The following is a 6000-nucleotide window of genomic DNA, read 5'->3' as shown; positions in this document are numbered from 1 at the left end:
AGCAGCACATAAATGGGGGGCTCACCCCAAGCAGAGTAAGGGATAAACCCAACTGGCTTGAACCAACCCCTAGTGCAGAGCACTAACCTGGATCTGGCCCCACCGATATCCTTGATAGGGAGTGCAGAAATAGGCTCTGAGCAGTAATGCTTGACAGGGCACAGCTGAATGAAGCTCTGTAGGCACTTGAAGAGACTGTCTGAATCAAGATGGCCACCAGACTGCACGTCCATGAAAAATGCGGGAAACCAAGCAACTCCCCGAAATGCGAGAGAGGAGGGAGTTTGTGCGTCGAACGCACGCACGTGGATGTGCACGAACGCCCAGTAAAGCTTGGCGTTTGTATGTGACCAAGACATCCGACCACCAGGGCCTAGAACCCGGCGTTCACGGCTAACTTGTCGAATGCCTTGCGCTTTCGTCTAACGAACACGCCTCTCCCGTATGGACGCCTGGAAGCAGGCTTTCATAAGCGAGTGGCTGTTCGGTTCCCAAAGTGGTTCGTTCAGTGGGAAAAAGTGCTGAACGGGGTAAAAGACCCCTGCAAAGCAGGGGAAAGTGGATGGGGCAGCACAAAACCAGGACCCAGAATAGGCAAAGGGGTCAGCAGGAGAGCACCAAGGACCCCATGAACAGAAAGGGAAATACCTGGGTGAAACAGGTTGGGATAGTAAAGGGAGGTGATAGTAGCCACCTCAGAATGGTCAGAAAAAGTTTAATAAAGGTAATAAACAGCAATATTCTAAAGACAAATAAGAAAAGGAGAAAACAAAGGTTGAGTACAGGACAGAGAGAGGATAACCAAAACTCTGTACTTATATTTTGATGGAGCAGCAAAGAAAGAGGAATCAATGCCTCTTATAACCTATGCTTGCTTGTGATTGGTTCTCAGTTTTCTCATTACTTTTCTTTGCCACTATGGAGCTAGTTATACAAAGATTATGCAAAATATGAAGCTTCCTGTCATGTGGTAACATTATTCTTTCCTCTCTCCAGCTAAAGTCACAGCGATGTGTTTGTACAATCATCAGTTTAACCCCTTAAGGACACATGACATGCCTGACATGTCATGATTCCCTTTTATTCCAGAAGTTTGGTCCTTAAGGGGTTAAGAGATTGCTGATCTCAACCTGACTCCCAAAACTGTAAACTGGGATGTAATTGAAATGAAAGCAGATGTGGTAAGACAGCTTATTGAGCAATTCTCCGGGTTTGATAGTTGGAACTGGGACTAGCGACCAAACTATCTCTTCTTGTATCATTTATTATTTATGGTACACTATATGATGCATTTTATTTACAAAACAGATAAAATAAGAATATCGAGAAAGGGCAAAAGAACAGAAAATTCAATAGCTTGCCCTTCGGTTTGTCCCTGCTCAGGTCCCCAAAAAAGTTTTTCTCTGCCATTACAGAGAGCACCTATGCCATTTGCATGTCAGACTAATTCCACCCATAGGCGCGTTCCAGATCCAAAATTCCAACTTCTTTTATCTGCTTGAAACATATAGCAATCTTAGGTCATCATAGGTCTTTCTTGGCCTTATCAATGAAATGTAGCTAATACCCTTCTAGGCAGAAGTCAAGAGAAAGATATCGCACACAGGATTTGGTGCATCCACTTCCAGCACTCCGTCCCACCAAACCTTACTCATGCCACTAATGAAGTACGATCATGAATGGACAGGAGCAGCAGATAAAATTTCTAATTTTATTCAAGCATAAATCTCAGTAAAAACAATAATTTTACGCTCATGAAGGCTTTAATTTTGTAATTTTCAACAACAAAGATGTATAATCACCTTATTAATTACAACAAATTGTTATGTGACATAACAGAGTAGTATAGCCAAAACATAATGTGATAATTACTGTTGGAAATGTGGTTCTCACTGGCAGTCATATAAACCACATCAGATAATGACATATCCATATGCAAGGTAAAGAAACAGGTAGATCAAACTGAGAAATAATCTAAACAGATAAGTGGCACTACTAATCGAATGCAGCAATATACACAGAGTTATGCATATATATGTTCACAGACAACTATACAATACAATCAAATAGCACTTAATATATTGACAGACTGCAGATGTATTCCTACCAAACAAGCAAACATCATAGTTAGACTGTTAGAGAGCTGTAAAAGAAAAGAATATTCATAAATTGTTGAAATACATTCAAATCAAATTCTCTATTTACCCATTTAGGGTGCAGTGTGCTCAAAGTATAAATCTAGTAGTTTTCTCTGCAGTTTAAAAATGTATTTCTATCTCTCCCTCACCTAAAAGGAGGTACATGGTTTATAAACCCGTGTTGCAGTTAAGAGACTGCCTGGTTTTGTCTGATAAAATGCTTTGCGACCGGTAATTATGTTTCTTTTGTTCTGATGGTTGATTTTATGTTTGATGAGACAATCCTTTATTTTCATAGTCATAGACACTTCAGGATATAAAAATTTTACTTAAATCACAAGTGAAATAACACCCTTTGTTTTTTTTTACTCACATTTCGGTGACTAAAGATGTTACCCTTAATAAAATGCAGCACAAGAACTGCATTTTAAACAGGTAAAAGCCTCACACAATGGAGTGTGAACCAATTAAAACAATTGGGTTTTGCTAGAAGGGGGACCTACGTCAGCATAACCAACACATCCCTAGTATTCTTATTTTGTTTATAGGAACAAAGAGAAAGATTTTTAAAATCTTGAACATCAAGGCATGTTTTTTTGAAGGATCCACCAATATTTGTGAAACATGTGCACAATGCTGAGACTCAAATAACTAGATTTAATCAGAAAGGGAATCCTATCTGTGCAATCTAAAAACGTCTTTAGTGAAAAATGTAATAGTTTAGGAGAGAAAGTGTTTTTTTTTTAATGTTTCTGTTGCGGCTAATGCCTTGGGTGTAATCTGGGTTACAGGGGCAATGATATTGGAAAGGTTATTATTGCATTTCCTGTAATAATTAGCAAATCCTATTAACAATTGGATGTTGTTCAACCCATGAGGAAGAGGCAATGGACGTGCTGCATCTCTCCAATCTGAAAGTTTCTGTGCTGAATCCAGATTCAGAAATTACGTAACCCAACAGTTTAACTGATAACTGATCAAATAGACATTCCTCTAATTTGCAAAAAAGGTAAATAGTAAGTAACATGGTTAGTATCATGCTGATATGTTGGTGGTGAGAATGGAGGTCAGCTGAATGGACCAATATGTCATCAAGGTAAACTACAACACGCATTGCTTGTATTTCACCTTAAACATTATTGATGAGATCCTGGTAGAATGCCAGGGCATTGCAGAGACCAAACAGCATAACCAAATATTAACAATACCCTCTACGGGGATTAAAGGCAGTCTTCCATTAATCTCCTTCTCATATCTTAACCAAGATATAAGCCCCTCGAATGTCAAGTTTGGTGAATCAAAGGGATAGGATAAATGTCACAAACCGTGACACAGTTTAAACCTATATAACTGATACATGGCCTTAAATCTCTTTTTTTGACACAAAAAAAGACTCTTGCTCTGGCTGGAGATACAGATTTTCTAATAAAACATGTGGATAATGATTCCTTTATGTATTCTTCCATTATCAAGCTTTCTTTTTCTGAAAGTGGATAGACTGTGCCCTTAGGTATCAGCCCCCAGACCGGCCCGACCACGGAACACCCGCTCGATCACACACCTCCTACACTCTTTTCCACGCTGCACCGACGGAGACTGCAGCTCCCAAGCCGCATCAGTCGAATCCACTTTCAGACTGGATGTTCTAGGTGTGCATGTGCAAGAACAGAATCGTCTTAAATGGGAAGTAGACGTTTTCCAGAAGGAGGTCCCAGGAGGCAGGTAGGACACCTGTGAAATGTGCTCCACCCCCTCTCCTATATAATCCTGCTCAGACTTTCTTTCTTTGCTCAGTATTCTGTGCTCCAGACTCCTATCAAGTTGTTCCCTGTTCCTGTCTGCTTATCTGATATCCAACCTCTGGCTTGTTCTACGTTTATGATCCTGCGCTGCTTGAACTGACCTATTTGCAATGTCTGACTTCATCTCTGCCTTATCTTTGTCTGTACTTTGTTTTGAACAACCAAAGTCTGTAACTGCATATTGGGGTCTATCTACTAAACCGTGACATTAGGTCGCATAGTACCAGGAAGCAAGTCTATGACACAATCATAAAAGCAATGTGCAGGTAGCTTATCAACTTCCTTCTTTTCAAACACTTCACCTAGGTCAAGAAACTATGGAGTAACAGAGGTGAATAAAGCAAGCAAATGGCATATAAGAGTTAGGCAGTCTTGGTGACAGTTCTTTCCCCAAGTTATAATGTCTCCTGATACATGGGCATCCGCAGGAAGGGGTTAGGAGTGGCTCTCCCCCCCCCCCCCTTGCCCCCCCCCCCCCTCTGATTTTTCAATTTGTGCTGGTATTTTTCTTATTGAGAATGCACTGCGCCGGCCAGTAGGTGACACTGTGTATGGAAAAAGGCAGGGATAGGAAGCTACATTTTATCCCTGCTTTTCTATCCTGACTGAATCTGTGGGGGAGCAGCACAGAGTTCAGCCAGCAACTCCCAGCCTGCAGAGACAGCCTACAGATCAGGTAAGTTAGGGATGGGGGAGGCCTACAGATCAGGTAAGTGAGGGATGGGGGCAGCATACAGATAATGGAAAGTGAAGGATGGGGGGGCAGCCTACAGATCAGGTAAGTGAGGGATGGGGGGCAGCCTACAGACCAGGTAAGTGAGGGATGGGGGGCAGCCTACAGACCAGGTAAGTGAGGGATGGGGCAGCCTACATATCAGGTAAGTAAGTGATGGTGGGGGAGGCAACCTGCAGAATAGGAAAGTGAGGCATGGGAATTATAGAAAATAATGTAGGACTTCATATATGAAGTCAGAGTAGGAGGATGTAGTCCCTTTTTTTTTTTTAAAGTTCCATCTCTGCTGTATGTCCCATGTAGTCAGATTAACTATTACCCCATATGTTGACTAGGATACATTAGCGAAAAGGGAAATGGCTACAGAAACGAAGGCGTTAACTAGGTGCATTACTGCTGCCCACAGTGTGTTTGGGGCTGCACAAAGCATACAAAATACACTGGGCAGTATACGCTTTTCTAATGTACAACATGTCAGAAACCTGTTGTCTTGCTCCTAGACTGCAGTTGTCAATCACGAGAAGCATGTAGTCTTTCGAGCAGGTCATTTCAAACTTCTCTCTTACCTAGCCTTTAATAATATTATAACCATATCCGAGCCTTTGGAAAATGTCATATTGAACCTATTGCAGGGACTGGATCCTTGGTGTTGCCAATGAATGAGAGAGGGCTGCTTGATGTGTGTGTTTGTATATTCAGCAGTCTGTGTGTGTGTACTCAGCAGTAAGTGTATGTATTCATCAGTCTCTGCGTGTATTCAGCAGGTTGTGTGTGTATGTTCAGCAGGTTGTGTGTGTATGTTCAGCAGGTTGTGTGTGTATGTTCAACAGTCGGTGTGTGTATGTTCAACAGTCGGTGTGTGTGTGTATTCAGCAGTCCATTCCGACTTCCTCTCGGCCAATAAATCTAAAGGAGTCTCAATATTCAAACACAGAGACGTTGCCTTTACGTTGCAGACACTAATTAGTGATGAGCAGGGGCGATATAAAATCTTGATAGGGCTCTTCAATGACATACAATATTCCTTGGTGTCGGCGTACCTATACGAACACAGATACTAAAGCATACTTCCACAATTTAATGACCAAAATTACTGCCCTACAGAAAGTAGGTTTAATCCTATGCGGAGACTTTAACTTTATACAATCCCCCTCACTGGACACAACAGCATCACCAACAGAACGACAGAGTAGACAACTGTCTAACTCCTGTAAAGCGTTATCGAAGCTGATAGGGAATTATGACCTCTACAACGGGTGGAGAACTCTACACTGACAGAGAAAGACTATACATTCCACTCCAGGTGCATAACACCAATACGAGATTA

This window comes from Pelobates fuscus, chromosome 3, assembly GCF_036172605.1.
Source record: "Pelobates fuscus isolate aPelFus1 chromosome 3, aPelFus1.pri, whole genome shotgun sequence".
NCBI classification, from domain to species: domain Eukaryota; kingdom Metazoa; phylum Chordata; class Amphibia; order Anura; family Pelobatidae; genus Pelobates; species Pelobates fuscus.
The sequence above is the reverse complement of the archived record's forward strand: the minus strand, read 5'-3'. Positions refer to the sequence as shown.